The sequence below is a fragment of the Cupressus sempervirens genome, chromosome 10, assembly GCF_028749045.1.
Source record: "Cupressus sempervirens isolate cs-2001-9-10 chromosome 10, ASM2874904v1, whole genome shotgun sequence".
Classification (NCBI taxonomy): Eukaryota; Viridiplantae; Streptophyta; class Pinopsida; order Cupressales; family Cupressaceae; genus Cupressus; species Cupressus sempervirens.
Window position 1 is genome coordinate 164,635,422 of NC_143127.1, and position 21,083 is coordinate 164,656,504.

Below are 21,083 nucleotides of genomic sequence, written 5' to 3' on the forward strand. Positions count from 1 at the left end.
CCTCACAAGAACAGTAGCAGATATATCATCATTGCCACCAAACCCTTATGCCCAAGTAGGATTCCCCACTAATCACCATGCATATACCTTCGCTTGAAGTCGTGTGTCAAACTAGGTAGAGTTGTCATGAGCAGAGCATATGGAAGGCCTAAAAACAAGAACTCCAAAGTCCATCCATAATTCACTAGACTAAGGCACAATTCAAGAAGATCACATTGAAGCCAAGGTCAAATCGGCACAGGGCTCAAAAAGAGCCACAAGTATAGAGAGTGGGGCCCAAGCCTTTAAGAAAGATGCTAAGAGGGACCTCCAAAAAGTGCATCTCCCAAAAAACACAAGTGCAAATTGCATAGAGAGTCCAGAAGGGTGCCCAACCAACAAAAAAAATTGTGCAAGCTTTTAATCAAAAAATAATATTTTGATTAAAAAAAACTGTTGGTTGGGTTTGTGTGCCCAGGTCAAAATGTTTAGGTGTAAAAAAAAAATTTCTTAAATGTCAACAACATTCAAACTAGATAAATTTTATATAGAAATGGGGGTTTTTGAGTGCTCTAAGCTCAATGGTGATGTCTATTTTTGCTCAAAGTGCCTCAAAAATTAGTGACCACCCAGATCCAATAAAAAAATGTTGAAAGCTCAAATTTGAAAATCGATGCCAAATCCCTCAAGAACAGAACAAGGCATGAAGATCTAGAGCTTTGATACTATGTTGAAGTTGATGAACGATCAACCCCACAGCTCCCAAGAATCACCTGCATGCAAACACCTATTTCAAAAGAGAGGCAAAAGGCTATAGAGGTAGGAATTGTTAGATCCATAGGTGATACATTCTTGATGAGAAAAAAAGAGATTGCTATAATCAAAACTGAATGAATCAGTTAATAATGAGAGATTATCCTTATAAAGGAGATCAAAACCCTAAAAAGGTCTAACCTAGGTTGCATCATAATAATTAATTAAAAAAATTAATTATTAGATGCCTAAAGTTTAGCTTAAGAAAATAGAGTTAATTAGGAAATATCTTATTACTCTAACAAATTCAAGTCATGATAATATTAAGAGAAATAGAATTAGAAGAGTACATAGAATCAAACAAATCCATGCCTAATTATGATCCAAATAAAATGACATGAAAAAGACATAATAACAAGGCCAAGAAAATTATAATAGACTCTGTGAAGGATTATACTCTTCCTTGTATATCCAATCTTAAGACTACATTTGAGATGTTCACTACTATTAAAGACATTTTTGAAAGCAACAATACTAGTAGACTGCTAACCCTAAAACAAGACCTATTATACATAAAAATGAATAATGGGGAGTCAATTATGTCATATTTTATAAGAATTTATAAATTAAAAGATCAACTTGTAGCAATTAAAAATTGAGTTGATGAAAAAGAACTTAGCATGATAGCATTAAGAGGGCTTCCTCTATCTTGGGAAACATTTATTCTAGGTCTAAGCTCCCAACCTGAGCTTCCTAAATTGGAATTACTAAAAAATGAATGCACACCAGAAGAATCGAGATTGGTCTCAAGAGGACTAAGTATAAATGAAGAGGGAGATATTCAAGCTCTTCATGCAAATTCAAACAAGAAAAGAGAATTCAAACATATTAAGAAGGAGTTTGACAAACCATATAAGAAACATGATTTGTCTAAAATAAAATATTTCAAATGTGACAAAATTGGTCACTCTCACAACTTCTACCCTAAATGAAAGAGAATTCAAGTAGCCCTAGCAGAAATCAAGAAGAGAAAGTAGAGAAAGAGGTAAAAGAAACCTATGCATTTTATTTAACTCTTTCAAGTGAATTAAACTCAAACAAAAACACTTGGATTATAGATAGTGGTGCATCTCAACATATAATAAGTTTTAGAGATAAATTTGAAAGCTTCTTAGATTACTCCTTAGAAGAAGTCACAATTGGAGCTAATTCTACTCATATGATCAAAGTTATTGGCTCCTTCTCAATTCACCTAAATTTAGGAATTACTCTTCAACTCAAAAATGTTTGATATGTACTTGGTAGAAAAAGGAATTTGGTTTATATTTTTGGTCTTGCTAATCAAGGATTTAGAGTCACCTTTCAAGAGGATAGAGTTCTATCTTGGCTAAAGAACTCTAATATCAAGAAATCCATTTCTATTGGATTTAGAGATAGAAGTCTATATAAACTTTTCAGTAATCAAAATTTAACCCTAAGTCATGAAACTTCAAATTCTACCAAAATTTGGCATAAAAGGCTAGGTCATCTTCACTATCGTGCATTGTCGTCCATAGGAAAAATTGTAAAAGGATTTCGTAGTCTCAAAACTAATCACTTAAGCATCTGCAACGAATGTGCCCTAGGAAAAAACACTAAACAATCATTTCCTAAAAGTGTTCACAAATCAAAATCTATTCTTGAACTTATCCACACTGATCTTTGTTGTCTTATGTTTGTACCTTCCCTAAATGGGTGTTTCTTTTATGTAATTTTTATTGATGACTATTCTAGAAGAACTTGGATCTACTTTCTAAAATAGAAGGAATGAGTTAGTGTATTATCAAAATTCAAAGAATTCAAAGCTCTAGTTGAAAACTAGTCATGATAGAAAATAAAAATACTAAGGTCAGAAAATGGAGGTGAGTACATCTCTAAATTTTTCAAAAACTTTTTGCATTATTGTTGGGATTAAGAGGGAGTTTTTTGTACCACGTAATCCTTAACAGAATGGAGTTGCAAAATGTAAAAATAGATCAATTTTGTTGAATCAACCAAAACATTGATGCACAATCAAAACCTTCACGGTTCTTTTTGGAATGAAGCATCTAACACTATAGTTTACATTAAAAATAGATGTCCACACTTATTATTAGAGAACACCACTTCTTAATAAGTATTTATGGTTATTAAACTAGATCTAGGTCACCTGAGAATATTTGGGTGTCCAGTTTATATTCACATTCCTAAAGAGAAAAGAACAAAACTAGAACCATCTGGAAAGAAGGGGATACTCATTGGATACAGTGAAACAACCAAAGGCTACAAAGTTTGTGTTCTAGGTCGAATAAAAATTGAGATTAGTAGAGATGTGAAATTCAAAGAAGATATCACCTTCAATCTTTCTAAAAATAGTGATGAATCACTTACAGAACCTGTCTCTAAAATAGATGAAAATCACGTAGCAAAAATTAAGAGGGAGAATAGTATTGAACCATCTTCTACCACTGCTTCAAATCCTAAGGATTCTAAAAATGTTACTAATAAAAAGAGGTCACTTTGGGCTAGGAAAATGATAGAAGAGAATCACGTTGAACCTAATAAAGTAATTTGAGAAAGTAAAAGAACAAAAAACCAATCATGTTATGTTGCATTATTAACTAAACTTATAAAAATAGAACCTTCTAATATTGAAGAAGATTTAACAAGCCAACCTTGGAAAGAAGCAATGATTGAAGAATATAATTCTAAACTAAAAGATGATGTATGGGATGTTGTACCCAGATCTAAAAATAAATCAATTGCTTCTTCTAAGTGGTTGTTCAAAATCAAGCATGCACCTAATGGCAGCATTGAAAAGTACAAAGCCAAATTTGTAGCATGAGGTTTCTCAAAGAACGAAGGTATCGATTATGAAGAAACATTTTCTCCAATTCCTAGATACACTTTAGTTAGAACTATCTTGGTTATTGCAGCATCCAAAGAATGGAAAGTTCATCAAATGGATGTTAAAACATTTCTAAATGATAAAATTGAAGAAGAATTTTATATTGAACAACTAGAAGGGTTCTACACTCATGATAGAAAATCACATGTATGTAAGTTAAAAAAAGAACTATATGGTCTCAAACAAGCTCCTAGAGCGTGGTATGAAAGAATAGACAATTGTCTAACAAAGTTAGGATACTCTAAAATTGAAGTTGATCCTAACTTATACTTCAAGATAGATGGTGATGATATGACTATTCCTATATTAGATGTTGATGATTTTTTGATAACAAGTGAAGAACATCTCATAAAGAAATAAAAATAAGAACTAACAACAGAGTTTGATATGAAAGATCTAGGTCTTCTTCACTACTTCCTAGGACTGGAAGTCTAGCAAAAGGGCAACTACATTTTTCTAAACCAAGAAAAATATATTGTCGATATTATGAAAAAATTTGGAATGATGGAATGTAAACCAACTACTACTCCTATGGAAGTCAATCTACACAAGCTAAAGGATGATATGATCAAATCTGAATCTATGGATCCTACTTACTACAGGAAGATTATTAGATCCTCAATGTATTTAGTGAATACACATCTTGACATATGTTATGCTACTAACATCTTAAGCTAGTTTATGTGTGCACCAAAGAAGACACATCTACTTGCAGCTAAATACATCTTGACATACCTAAAAGGAACTATTGGCATAGGAATTAGATATGATCAAGTGGACATCAATATTCATGGATATTTAGATTTTGATTGGGCAGGCAGCTCTATTGAACGTAAGACTACTTCTGGATGTTGCTTCAATCTTGGATCTAGGATGGTTTCCCGATTTACTAGAAAACAATCCTCAATTGCATTAAGTTCTACTAAAGTAGAATACATTGCCTCTTCTTTGGGAGCTAGAGAAGTTGTATGGTTATGGAAGTTGCTAGTTGATTTGTTCAAAAGGCCTTTGAAGCCCACTATGATTCACTGTGACAATCAAAGTTGTATCAAGCTTTCAGTTAATCTATTTTTTCACAATCGTTCTAAGCATATTGAAATCCCATATCACTACATTAGAGATATGGTGGATCGAGGTGTTATATGTATGGAGTGCATCAGTACTAATGAGAAAACAACATATATCTTTACGAAGCCTCTTGCTAAAGTGAAGTTGGAATACTTCAGAGAAAAACTTGGTATGATTAAATTGTAATATTGGATATTGGATTTAAATTTTTAATTTATGTGTGTGTTTGCTTCTATGGTTGTTTAGTTGCATCAGATATGTAATGAAAGGTGATGATCTTTCATGGACATATATATTCAGAAGGTAATCTTTTGTAAGAGGACGATCTTGCAAATGATAGGCATGTTATCATGATCTTTTGTTCTAGTTATGTTGGAAGTCATTGATAATGAATGCATTATGATTACTCTAGATATTGTTTCGGACAATTAGAGATTATAATATATGTTATGATAGTGTTCATAGCATGGTGATTTAAATTATTTGAGAAGTCACTATTTCAAGTGTTAAAGTCAAATAATATGTTATGTACATTTTTTGTACTCTGGTATCTATTAAGGAGTTCCAGTACTTCTCCCTTGCTAAGAGGGAGTGTTGATGTATAGCATTAGTTGAAGTAATATTGCATACTTGAAATTATGATTTAATGAATTTTGTTCATTTACTACTGAAAAATATATACATACATACATAGATATATATATATATATATATATATATATATATATATATATATATATATATATATATATATATATATATATATATATATATAGATAGATAGATAGATAGATAGATAGATAGATAGATAGATAGATAGATGTCTTCAAATATTCACAAATTATACTACATGTGTATCATCTTTATGTCTTGAAGGTTATCGAGGCTTTGTATTTGCCACTGATTAACAAGTAACTTCCATACATGTCGACGATTACAAAGAAGTGTGTTATATGGTGGTCATTATATTTAGTTAGTATTAGTCATGCCTACATAGAGGCATGACCCTATGAGACCTTTGGTCATGTAGAGTCATGTCTATATGGAGACGTGACTCTTTGTGTTTATATATATATATATATATATATATATATATATATATATATATATATATATATATATAGGGTTAAATATTAATCTAAGGCATACAAGCCCCAACGATCTACTTCTCCTCTCTATAGATTATTACAACTAACATTGCAAATACTTCATTGTTGAACAATTCTAAAGATTACTAGACAACAACTAAATCTGAAGATTGCATTATTTGATATACAAAGTCATAGGTTTGCATCTTCCCTTCTAAAGTATAAGATATCAAGTAAAGCTGCAATTGTTCTATTCTAATATAATAGTTTACACTCTGTCAGAGATCCAAAAATTAACAAATATGAAGATATTTAATAAGTACTTATTTTAATGCCCATATTACACTCTGTCACTACTCAAGGGAGAAGCCAGATAGTTGGTAATTTGAAGGAATCACCACTTAAAGTTGATGTAATTTTTTGTTGCAAAGATATTATTTGCTAAGTGTGAACATAATTTTGTACTAGGTAGAATTGACTAGATCCAAGGGGTATGCTTTTTTTGAACAAAGAATCTTTTCAATTTTAAATTGCCAAATAAAGAATTTCCCCCTCTAAATTGAGAAGAGAACCCCTGCTAAATCAAGAGCAATTCAATTCCTTAGGTGAAGAATTTTGTTGCCAAACCTTTCAGTCAAACTTGCCGCCAAAGAAGGAATATCAAGTGGCAGATGATTTTAATCCCGATTGCATTGATCAAGGTTACTGCCAAGTTGATTTTGATTTTGATTTCATTGATTTTGGTCCAAAAAAATGCTTGTGTGACTAGACAATTATTTACAATATCTTTCCCAAATCTACTATTTTGGGCCCTGAAGTTGAAATAAATGCATTAGATGATATCTAAAATCTTTATGTATGAGGAATTGAATTTATTGTTGCCCCAAAATTAGGGTTTTCTAGGCCTAAAATTACCCCTCAATTTTTTCAACAAGCTCCCATAGATTATCAAGAGTTTCTTGATTTATGGATTCATTATTCATTTTGCATTTTTGCTACATCAAAGTTTTAAAATATTTTGTCTTCCTTTTAGGGTCTCACTACCTCAATATTTTAAAAATGTTCCTTCTTCTTTCTGTGGTTTTGCTATGATCATCTAAATTATTAATTATATAGTAACAAAATTTAATTATATATTATTAAATAGTAATATTATTAGTATAGTAATTATATTTTTAATTAATATAATATATAATATAATTATTGTATTGACAATAAGTATATTATCACAATATCTATGTTATATTTAATGACTTCAACCATAACTATAATAACATCATTATGAACAAGAATATAGAAGCAAGAACATTGATCACCCAATAGCAATAACACGAACATCATATTTCAATGGTAAAAGAATCACTACCACTCAATCGTGTGGAACCCAAAATGGCCCACTTTGGTTGTGTTTAGGAGATAATACCAAGCCTCACTCAAGGAACAACTAGACAAGTAAGACTAATGCAAATGGTACATTAGATAAAATAGTCATGAAGGATTATAAGGTAATCAAGTATAAATGAATGAGGTATAAATCATGAGTAATGGACCCGACGTAGAAACCTAAAAAACATATAGGGAAGTGTCATCAACATACGTCTCACCCTCGAGTCTCATCCTAAAAGCCTTTCTGGACCCTATCACTTAAGTGACCATATGTAGCATTAGTAAACCTCTCATACAAACAAAGTAAACTAACTACGTGAGACCTCAATGCAACATCTTCTCTCACTTCCATTCTAGACTATACTAGCACTCAAAACATGAGTGACAAACACAATTATATTATTAATGTTTTCTCCTAATAAATTTATTAGGTTACCTCTTTATTAAGCTACTTACAATGAGTGATCCTGACAACCACTTGAGAGCTCCAATACTCATGGCAAGTCACTCCCCTCTATGTTCTTAGATAGCCTACCCTAATGCTCCAAGAAAAAGAAACCAAAGACAAGACAAATCCAAAACCACAAAGGATTTTGTAACGCCCCGCCAAGGGATCCAAAAGAATTAACCTAAATTTACTAAGTTTGCTAAACATTTTTTTTTTTTTAAAAGTAAGAATGTATAACATACACATCAAACACATAGTAGCGGAAGCAATAACATGTAATCATCGACAAACATACATTGCAAGTTACATTTCTTAAAGATCCCAAGACGTTGAGTCACGTTTAAATTTAATTAAATCTAAGTCTAACAACTATCACATACATATGAAAGAAAAATCAGAAAGTCCCATGTCCATAATATACATTTGTTCCGAATGCCTCTCGGCAAATTAATTCGGAATGCTCAATCATCCACTGTACAAGTCACAGGGTATGAAAGGCTTAAAAGAATATACATATGTAAAGATCAAGATACAACATCCTCAAATCCATGATACAAAGTACAGTAAAAATATATGAAACTATTAATTTTGTTTAAATATAAATATGCATATATAAATATATAGATTTATAAATATACTAATTCAAATCCTCTTTCATATATATAAACGTATAAATATATTAAAGAATTGCCTCCTTTTTTTTATATATTGGTATAGAAATAAAGTCAACCATCCAAACTTCTAATCTAGAATTTCGGTATTAGATTCAACCCTTCCCATTTAAATCTCATGTATACAGAAGTTTATAAACAAGTTTATATTTAACCAAAATTATTAATAAATTAATATTTACAAACTATGTTAAATGCATTATTATTTAATTATTAAATATTAATAAAAATTAAAATCTTTATTAATTAAAAAAATATATATTAAAAATTTATTAATTAAAAATTTTAAATAATAATAAATTTTGCTTTTATAAATTATATAAATTATATAAAAAAAACCAAAAAAAAACATATTTAAACATACGTTTATAGCCTATCGGCTGAAGAGACCTCTGCGGTCTGCCGCAGGCCTACGGTCGCAGGGCCTGTGGCGGCAGGTACTCTGTACCTATCGTTACAGTACCTGCGACGCAGGTACTGTCGGCTCGCCGACAGTGGGGGTGGGTACGGGGTGATTCCCTCCCCCCCACTAAATACAATTTTTTGTTTTATATAATATATTTTTTATTGAAATTTAATTTTGTTTAAATATAAATATGCATATATAAATATATAGATTTATAAATATACTAATTCAAATCCTCTTTCATATATATAAACGTATAAATATATTAAAGAATTGCCTCCTTTTTTTTATATATTGGTATAGAAATAAAGTCAACCATCCAAACTTCTAATCTAGAATTTCGGTATTAGATTCAACCCTTCCCATTTAAATCTCATGTATACAGAAGTTTATAAACAAGCATCTGAAATTTAGAAAATTAATTTTTGTTTAACAAACTTGTAGAAAAATTTGAGTAGATTTTCATCTTTGAGGTTTTGATCTTGTATATGTAAATCTAGGATATTTTCCAGGAAAAGGCATCCCTTTATTTAGGTAAATTTTAGTGAAGAAAAAATTAAGCTTAGAGTTTTTTAGAAACTTCTCTTAATTTTAGGGTTGCTTTTTCTAAATTTGACTTCTTTTGAATTATAGAATTAAGTTTTTCAGAGAAAAACTAATTTTATTTAAAAGAAATGTTGTGTGTCTACATGTAAATAAATATATTTACACATATGAAAACATATATATATGTAATGTCAAAAAAATAAGTATATTATTTTGATATGTTTTTAAAGTACATAGGTATGTCAAAATAATAATTTATTTAAGTATAATTAATTTGAAAAAAAAAATTAAAAAAATAATTGTTTTTTTTTTAAATTGATCAAAATATCAATTATTTTAAATAAATAGATATTTATATTTATATTTATATTAAGTCTAGCTACTTGTTAGATGGATATAATTTATCATATTTATTAAAGCAAGTGTAGTTTTAAGTTGATAAATATATATTTGTGATTTAGTTATTAAGACCTCTTCTCAAGAGGATAAGAAGCTTGCAAAATTTAGGTAAGGTATCACTAGGTTGGATTAGATGCAACTCTTATTTTGGTTGGGGTGAAGTTCTTACTGGTAATTTTTCTCTAGAAAAGGCAATGGTTGTTCATCATGTTAGTTCGTAATAGAAGCCTGCAGTGGTGGAAAAAAAATCTAGTCAAATTATAGTGTTTATTGATTATGATCAGTATAGGATTGTTAGATTTGTGACTCGCAGCTCTGACCAAAGAAATGTCAATGTTATTGTTATTGCCAACTTTGTCCAACATAATGCTATTGTGAATGTTATTGTTGGAAATTTCCAACGAAATACTAAAGTAGTTCCTCTGGTAGAGGTTACCAATGTTGGTCTTGTCTAGAATTTTCTTTCTAGTTCGGTTGTTGATGCCTCTTGTCTTGTTATGGTCTTAAGGTCTCAGTATTTTGGTTCGGATTCTCAAGCCTAGCAAGATAAGGTTGCTATGATGGAGGAGGGTTACATCTTGGTTATTGGAAAACATTTTAAGAAGTCTCCTCATTTGGACATGACTCTACGCTCCCAAAAGAAGGAAGGTAAACTTTTAAAAAAAAAATTCTTTGGTTTTTAGGTTGTGGGTTCATGGTTTTAAAACCCATTGGGACAGCTTGGGCTTAGTTTTTATTTTTCTATATTTTTATTCTCTTTTGGTCTTGGGTAGTGTTGTCCTTTGTAGTATGCCACCCCCCCATTCTATTTTTTTTGGTTGCTAGACATTTAATCATTTTCTGCGACAACGGTGTGCCTATAGTGGGGTTCTCTTGTCCACAATTTTTGTAAATGGGATATGAGTCCCCTTCAAAACTTTTTTGTCATTAATAAAAAGGAAGAGTTATAATGGAGTTTATTATATAATCATTTAGTTATGATTATTTTATATTATTAAAAGAATGATAAACAATTTAAGTAAAGTATAATTTAAAGTTACTATTAATAACTTGGATTATTTATAATTGCATTACAAATTAATGGAGAAGGGAATATTACTATTGGATTTAAGTGAAAGTTAAATTATTATTCTAATCACGCGATATATGTTATTTAAAAAAGATAATTTTAAGCATAATGATGTTATAAATTAGATTTAATAAGATGTCAAATGCATGCATGTCTTTTGTCATTTGATTATGGTGTTGGTTATATGTCAGTGTAGGTAGAGAAATGCTCCAGGTGGATTTTTGATATTTAAGACTTGAATTAATTTATAAATTTATACTTTTGACTCCTTGGATTGAACTATGGAAATTTATACCCTTTTCATGTCATGATTGGTTCATGAATGACTTGGGGCACATTTGTAAGTGATGCCATGTTTTTATTTAGTTTTGATCATTATGTTGTGACCAAAAAAGGTGATGATCATTATTATATTGAGGGTCAGCTTGTTTATTCTATTGTGGTTGTTCTATGTTCTATTTGATGGCATTTTTATTATTTTTAACCTATCTTTGGAGAGAGACATTTGTGATGTTATAGATTATCATGGATTTTGTAATACGAGGTTATGACAATTGGTATTTGATTTATTGAGATATTTGTCATGTCTTGGACAATTTGAATTATTGTATAGGATGTGATATTATTTTTATGCTCCAACATTTGTCTTGCATGAATTTTGTGACTTGATTATTTGTGAGAAATCTGTAACGCCCCGCCAAGGGATCCAAAAGAATAACCTAAAGTTTCACTAAGTTTGCTAAACATTTTTTTTTTTTTTAAAGTAAGAATGTATAACATACACATCAAACACATAGTAGCGGAAACAATAACATGTAATCATCGACTAACATACATTGCAAGTTACATTTCTTAAGGATCCCAAGACGTTGAGTCACATTTAAATTTAATTAAATCTAAGTCTAACAACTATCACATACATATGAAAGAAAAATCAGAAAGTCCCATGTCCATAATATACATTTGTTCTGAATGCCTCTCGGCAAATTAATTCGAAATGCTCAATCATCCACTGTACAAGTCACAAGGTATGAAAGGCTTAAAAGAATATACATATGTAAAGATCAAGATACAACATCCTCAAATCCATGATACAAAGTACAGTAAAAATATATGAAACTATTCACGATACATGATACATCCATACATCCATAATGATAAAACATCTATCATAAAATCTAACCATCCATCATAATAATCCAAGAACATAGTGAAGGTAAATGCCAATCACGAAAAAAGCTCCAACCACGATGACCACGGAACAGATCTCAATGGTAAGAGTAAAAGCACTACCACCCGACCACGTGGAACCTAAATGGTCCACTCCCACCGCGCTGAGGAGATAGTCTCAAGTCCCAAATAGGATAACAAAACCTATAATCATAAATACTCTCTAAGCCCAGGAAATCCTATAAGTATGCTAACTCAAGGGTTCCTAAAAATATTGACATCTAAATTCCAGAGGTACCACAAGACACGTAGGAAACCTAATATGCAAACGGGAAAGTGTCATCGCAAAAGTCATGTAGAAGTTACCCGAGCAATCCCTTAGGAATCCTGAGTCCCTACTGATCCTACGGCCACTAGTATCCTCTCGTACTGATGAGGCCTACTATGGAATGCAAGGTCATAACCAAGCGTTCTCTCTACCCCATCCTAGTCTGTACTAGCACTCAAGGCATGGGAGAAAACATACAATTATCTTGTTAGGTTCATTTTCTCTCATTTAGTGTAAATGTTTTCACTTATTAAAAATGACTTACAATGGGTTTCTCAAGGCAGCCTCTTAGGGCTCTGACCCCCATTGCAAGCCACTTCCCGACTCTACACATAGATAACCTACCCTAGGCTCATGAAATCATAAATCAAAGAATTATAATAAAACCACATCAGTCCTATACAAGCAACTGAAAAGACATCATAAAAGGATAAGCCACAAAATTATATCAGTTCTTCATGAGCAACAGATAATATCAAATAGTAATCACATGATCACGACAATTCTCTATCAGCAACTGAAGGTATCAATGATAGATCACAAAATCCAATGGTTCTCCAATAAGCAACCAGAAAGTATCCCAATAGTAAATTACAATACTGATCGAAGACTCCAAAATGGTCATCAAATATAACTGATCGAGACTTGAAAATGGTTAAGTCAAGTATCTCAAATACGTACATCTTAGCTTCACACAAGGAAACTGGAAAGCAATAACAAACAGTAAATACAATCATGTCATAGAGCACTTCATCACATTACCATGGTCGGGTTAAGAAAGATCGAGACCAAATCATCATGACATCACATTCACAACCCCGAGCCTCTGGTAACAACCTAAACTGGTCAACGCTAAACCAACCCCATAACATTCAAAGCACAAAGACAACATCAAAGTCTCAGAGATTGGATTTGAAAGTATATTATTGAGTTAAGGTAAGGTTTATGTTTCAGTTTAATGTCGAATTTCAAGTAACAAAGTTTTCATATCTACCCCTTACGATTAACCCATTTCTATAATAACTTCCATTAAGTCAATCTTCCAAATCTACTATTTAATCATATAATATTCATTATTAATTAACTTTAATTAAACTAATTTTAATTAAATTAATCAATAATCATTTGATCTAATTACTTATTTTAATCTATCCATTAATTGTTAATTTATTAATATTTAACCAAAATTATTAATAAATTAATATTTACAAACTATGTTAAATGCATTATTATTTAATTATTAAATATTAATAAAAATTAAAATCTTTATTAATTAAAAATATATATATTAAAAATTTATTAATTAAAAATTTTAAATAATAATAAATTTTACTTTTATAAATTATAAAAATTATATAAAAAAAACCAAAAAAAACATATTTAAACATACGTTTATAGCCTATCGGCTGAAGAGACCTCTGCGGTCTGTCGCAGGCCTGCGGTCTGCCGCAGGCCTGCGGTCGCAGGGCCTGCGACGGCAGGTACTCTGTACCTGTCATTACAGTACTTGCGATGCAGGTACTGTCGGCTCGCCGACAGTGGGGGTGGGTACGGGGTGATTCCCTCCCCCCCACTAAATACAATTTTTTGTTTTATATAATATATTTTTTTATTGAAATTTAATTTTGTTTAAATATAAATATGCATATATAAATATATAGATTTATAAATATACTAATTCAAATCCTCTTTCATATATATAAACGTATAAATATATTAAAGAATTGCCTCCTTTTTTTTATATATTGGTATAGAAATAAAGTCAACCATCCAAACTTCTAATCTAGAATTTCGGTATTAGATTCAACCCTTCCCATTTAAATCTCATGTATACAGAAGTTTATAAACAAGCATCTGATAAATTCCAATATCGTAATGTTTAAGTATTCCTCACAGAGAATTTCAGATTTACAAACCCTAGACACAAAGAAGATAGGAAAGGATAATTGCGTATTTAATCGATAATCAACAACACAAGACCCTACCTGATCCTGATGCTATTATGAAATCCCCAGGAACTGTAAGAGAATTCACTCCTCTCAATAACCTTCTTCCCAAAATCTTTCTTTGGTATTCGCCTTCTGAAAATTTCTTCCAAAAGATGTCTCCCCAAAAATTCCCGTCCAACTTCCTCTATCTCAAAAATGAACCCCCAAAGTTGTGATAAGCAATTTCTCCTCAAATCGGGGCACTAATTGTGCGTTTACCCGAGAAGACTCTTTGCACAACTCAGTTAACTCCAAATTAACCTTTATTATCTTTTCTTTTATTTTGCATTCAACTTTCATGCACATTAAAGTTGAATTATTAAACATGGCACCTTTCCAAGCCTTATATGGACGCCCTTTTCGTACACCTTTGAGTTGGGATAGCCTTGAGGATTGCATCCTGTTGGGTCCAGAGATGCTTTGTGACATGGAGCAACAGGTGGTGCGTATCCAAGAGCACTTGACAACGGCACAGGATAGGCAGAAAAAGTATGCTGATGCACATAGGACAGATAAGCAGGTTTCTGTGGGAGAGAAGGTTTTCTTGAGAGTGCGTCCGCGTAAGAGTCCGATCCGTTATGGAAAGGGCTCAAAGCTAGCACCTCACTTTGTGGGACCATTCAATATTCTTGAGAGGATTGGTCCAGTTTCCTATCGTCTTGCTTTACCGCCCAGCCTTGCTCGCATTCATGATGTTTTCCATGTTTCAGTACTTAGACAATATATCCCTGATGTTGTACATATTCTTGATTGGAATGCATTGCAGGTAGAGGACGGGCAGCTGGCTTTGGAGCCAATACGTATTATGGAGCAGCGGGAGTTGACCCTCAGGGGTCGAACCATAGAGCAGGTAAGGGTCCAATGGGACCCTACTGATGACTCTTTAGCTACATGGGAGGATGCATCTAGATTACGAGATTTATATCCCTATTTATTTATAGGCTTCCAGGAGTAAGCCTAAGTCTAGGGGGGGTGGATGTAGTGCCTTCCCCTAGTTTACATTTTCGAGCTACATTTCTGATATTATTGCCAAACTCTTTTAGGCCAATTTATGTTTGATGATTAGTATTATTATTTTAGAGATTATCAGATGATGTTTACACTCAGTTTATTATATGATGAGATTACTTGGTACTCTATATTTCATGCATGTATGATGATTATTCAATGGTTTCAGTTATCGATGATGATTAGTTAGATGGTTTATTATTCCATGTGCTTCTTATGGATACTTACCCCATACTACATGTGTATGGTGTGCGTGTTGTTTTATTTATGTATGGTGTTTTTGATATGGTTAAGGAAGGGAGTCGTAGTCACCTGCTAGTCGAGACCTACACGATGCACCACTTCCTACCATTGTCTGTTTAGATTAGAATATTATGTTTGTACATGCGTGGATTTTATGCAGGTTGCAGGTATCGGGTATCGACTTCCCTGAATTGCCAGGATGAGCGTACCCTATCGCATTGTCTCAATGGTAAGAGAGGGGAGATAAACTCTTAAGTCCAAATCCTAAACCCTGTAGCCAATTGTCCTAATTGATAATTAGGACAAGTATCTGAGTTAAGTACCCTTCGAATGCATCAAAGGATGTAATTATGTGATTATAACCCTTTTTGTTTGATTTAGTATGTGTTTTTCTATGTTGGGTTTTCGTATGATGTTATATGAGTCCTTGCTGTGTTTTCTATTAATTAAGTCTAATTAAAAAGATTAATTAATGATTTAATTTAATGGAGAATTAATATGATGTCTTTAATATTTAATTAATTGAGAAATTAATTAAATAAAAGAATTAAATTTGGAAATTAAAGTCCAAAGATAAATTTAGAATAGGATAATATTTATTTAATTTAATAATAATATATTTAGAGTTCATTTTTAAATAAATGCTAAATATTATTGTTAATTAAATTAATTAAATATGTTATCAATTAAGTTCTAAAATAAATTAAAAGTTGAAAGATATTAAATTATTAAGAATTCTAGATCACATGATCTAAGCATGAGTTTAAATATGAGAATTAAATTAAAAGATTAAATAATAGAAATTAATAACGTTATTTTAATTTCATAAAGTGCACATGAGATTAAAGTAATAAAGTAATTTAAAATAGAAGTCAAGTAGAATATTAAATAAAGTTATTTAATAATTCAACTTTAATGTGCATGAAAGTTGAATTCAAAATAAAAGAAAAGATAATAAAGGTTAATTTGGAGTTAACTGAGTTGTGCAAAGAGTCTTCTCAGGTAAATGCACAATTAGTGCCCCGATTTGAGGAGAAATTGCTTATCACAACTTTGGGGGTTCATTTTTGAGATAGAGGAAGTTCGACGGGAATTTTTGGGGAGACATCTTTTGGAAGCGATTTTCAGAAGGTGAATACCAAAGAAAGATTTTGGGAAGAAGGTTATTGAGAGGAGCGAATTCTCTTACAGTTCCTGGGGATTTCATAATAGCATCAGGATCAGGTAGGGTCTTGTGTTGTTGATTATCGATTAAATACGCAATTATCCTTTCCTATCTTCTTTGTGTCTGGGGTTTGTAAATCTGAAATTCTCTGTGAGGAATACTTAAACATTACGATATTGGAATTTATTAGATGCTTGTTTATAAACTTCTATATACATGAGATTTAAATGGGAAGGGTTGAATCTAATACCGAAATTCTAGATTAGAAGTTTGGATGGTTGACTTTATTTCTATACCAATATATAAAATAAAAAGGAGGCAATTCTTTAATATATTTATACGTTTATATATATTAAAGAGGATTTGAATTAGTATATTTATAAATCTATATATTTATATATGCATATTTATATTTAAACAAAATTAAGTTTCAATAAAAAAAAAATATTATATAAAACAAAAAATTGTATTTAGTGGGGGGGAGGGAATCACCCCATACCCACCCCAACTGTCGGCAGGCCGACAGTACCTAAGTCGCAGGTACTGCGACGGCAGGTACAGAGTACCTGCCGCCGCAGGGCCTGCGACCGCAGGCCTGCGACAGACCGCAGAGGTCTCTTTAGCCGACGGGCTATAAACGTATGTTTAAATATGTTTTTTTTTTTGGTTTTTTTTATATAATTTTTATAATTTATAAAAACAATTTTTATTATTATTTAAAATTTTTAATATATATATTTTTAATTAATAAAGATTTTAATTTTTATTAATATTTAATAATTAAATAATAATGCATTTAACATAGTTTGTAAATATTAATTTATCAATAATTTTGGTTAAATATTAATAAATTAACAATTAATGGATAGATTAAAATAAGTAATTAGATCAAATGATTATTGATTAATTTAATTAAAATTAGTTTAATTAAAGTTAATTAATAATGAATATTATATGATTAAATAGTAGATTTGGAAGATTGACTTAATGGAAGTTATTATAGAAATGGGTTAATCGTAAGGGGTAGATATGAAAACTTTGTTACTTGAAATTCGATATTAAACTGAAACATAAACCTTACCTTAACTCAATAATATACTTTCAAATCCAATCTCTGAGACTTTGATGTTGTCTTTGTGCTTTGAATGTTATGGGGTTGGTTTAGCGTTGACCAGTTTAGGTTGTTACCAGAGGCTCGAGGTTGTGAATGTGATGTCATGATGATTTGGTCTCGATCTTTCTTAACCCGACCATGGTAATGTGATGAAGTGCTCTATGACATGATTGTATTTACTGTTTTTTATTGCTTTCCAGTTTCTTTGTGTGAAGCTGAGATGTACGTATTTGAGATACTTGACTTAACCATTTTCAAGTCTCGATCAGTTATATTTGATGACCATTTTGGAGTCTTCGATCAGTACTGTAATCTACTATTCGGATACTTTCTGGTTGCTTATTGGAGAACCATTGGATTTTGTGATCTATCATTGATACCTTCAGTTGCTGATAGAGAATTGTCGTGATCATGTGATTACTATTTGATATTATCTGTTGCTCATGAAGAACTGATATAATTTTGTGGCTTATCCTTTTATGATGTCTTTTCAGTTGCTTGTATAGGACTGATGTGGTTTTATTATAATTCTTTGATTTATGATTTCATGAGCCTAGGGTAGGTTATCTATGTGTAGAGTCAGGAAGTGGCTTGCAATGGGGGTCAGAGCCCTAAGAGGCTGCCTTGAGAAACCCATTGTAAGTCATTTTTAATAAGTGAAAACACTTACACTAAATGAGAGAAAATGAACCTAACAAGATAATTGTATATTTTCTCCCATGCCTTGAGTGCTAGTACAGACTAGGATGGGGTAGAGAGAACGCTTGGTTACGACCTTGCATTCCATAGTAGGCCTCGTCAGTACGAGAGGATACTAGTGGCCGTAGGATCAGTAGGGACTCAGGATTCCTAAGGGATTGCTCGGGTAACTTCTACATGACTTTTGCGATGACACTTTCCCGTTTGCATATTAGGTTTCCTACGTGTCTTGTGGTACCTCTGGGATTTAGATGTCAATCTTTTTAGGAACCCTTGAGTTAGCATACTTATAGGATTTCCTGGGCTTAGAGAGTATTTATGATTATAGGTTTTGTTATCCTATTTGGGACTTGAGACTATCTCCTCAGCGCGGTGGGAGTGGACCATTTAGGTTCCACGTGGTCGGGTGGTAGTGCTTTTACTCTTACCATTGAGATCTGTTCCGTGGTCACCGTGGTTGGAGCTTTTTTCGTGATTGGCATTTACCTTCACTATGTTCTTGGATTATTATGATGGATGGTTAGATTTTATGATAGATGTTTTATCATTATGGATGTATGGATGTATCATGTATGGTGAATAGTTTCATATATTTTTACTGTACTTTGTATCATGGATTTGAGGATGTTGTATCTTGATCTTTACATATGTATATTCTTTTAAGCCTTTCATACCTTGTGACTTGTACAGTGGATGATTGAGCATTCCGAATTAATTTGCCGAGAGGCATTCAGAACAAATGTATATTATGGACATGGGACTTTCTGATTTTTCTTTCATATGTATGTGATAGTTGTTAGACTTAGATTTAATTAAATTTAAATGTGACTCAACGTCTTGGGATCCTTAAGAAATGTAACTTGCAATGTATGTTAGTCGATGATTACATGTTATTGTTTCCGCTACTATGTGTTTGATGTGTATGTTATACATTCTTACTTTTTTTAAAAAAAAATGTTTAGCAAACTTAGTGAAACTTTAGGTTATTCTTTTGGATCCCTTGGCGGGGCGTTACAGATTTCTCACAAATAATCAAGTCACAAAATTCATGCAAGACAAATGTTGGAGCATAAAAATAATATCACATCCTATACAATAATTCAAATTGTCCAAGACATGACAAATATCTCAATAAATCAAATACCAATTGTCATAACCTCGTATTACAAAATCCATGATAATCTATAACATCACAAATGTCTCTCTCCAAAGATAGGTTAAAAATAATAAAAATGCCATCAAATATAACATAGAACAACCACAATAGAATAAACAAGCTGACCCTCAATATAATAATGATCATCACCTTTTTTGGTCACAACATAATGATCAAAACTAAATAAAAACATGACATCACTTACAAATGTGCCCCAAGTCATTCATGAACCAATCATGACATGAAAAGGGTATAAATTTCCATAGTTCAATCCAAGGAGTCAAAAGTATAAATTTATAAATTAATTCAAGTCTTAAATATCAAAAATCCACCTGGAGCATTTCTCTACCTACACTGACATATAACCAACACCATACTCAAATGACAAAAGACATGCATGCATTTGACATCTTATTAAATCTAATTTATAACATCATTATGCTTAAAATTATCTTTTTTAAATAACATATATCGCGTGATTAGAATAATAATTTAACTTTCACTTAAATCCAATAGTAATATTCCCTTCTCCATTAATTTGTAATGCAATTATAAATAATCCAAGTTATTAATAGTAACTTTAAATTATACTTTACTTAAATTGTTTATCATTCTTTTAATAATATCAAATAATCATAACTAAATGATTATATAATAAACTCCATTATAACTCTTCCTTTTTATTAATGACAGAAAAGTTTTGAAGGGGACTCATATCCCATTTACAAAAATTGTGGACAAGAGAACCCCACTATAGGCACACCGTTGTCGCAGAAAATGATTAAATGTCTAGCAACCAAAAAAAATAGAATGGGGGGGTGGCATACTACAAAGGACAACACTACCCAAGACCAAAAGAGAATAAAAATATAGAAAAATAAAAACTAAGCCCAAGCTGTCCCAATGGGTTTTAAAACCATGAACCCACAACCTAAAAACCAAAGAATTTTTTTAAAAAAAGTTTACCTTCCTTCTTTTGGGAGCGTAGAGTCATGTCCAAATGAGGAGACTTCTTAAAATGTTTTCCAATAACCAAGATGTAACCCTCCTCCATCATAGCAACCTTATCTTGCTAGGCTTGAGAATCCGAACCAAAATACTGAGACCTTAAGACCATAACAAGACAAGAGGCATCAACAACCGAACTAGAAAGAAAATTCTAGACAAGACCAACATTGGTAACCTCTACCAGAGGAACTACTTTAGTATTTCGTTGGAAATTTCCAACAATAACATTCACAATAGCATTATGTTGGACAAAGTTGGCAATAACAATAACATTGACATTTCTTTGGTCAGAGCTGCGAGTCACAAATCTAACAATCCTATACTGATCATAATCAATAAACACTATAATTTGACTAGATTTTTTTTCCACCAGTGCAGGCTTCTATTACGAACTAACATGATGAACAACCATTGCCTTTTCTAGAGAAAAATTACAAATAAGAACTTCACCCCAACCAAAACAAG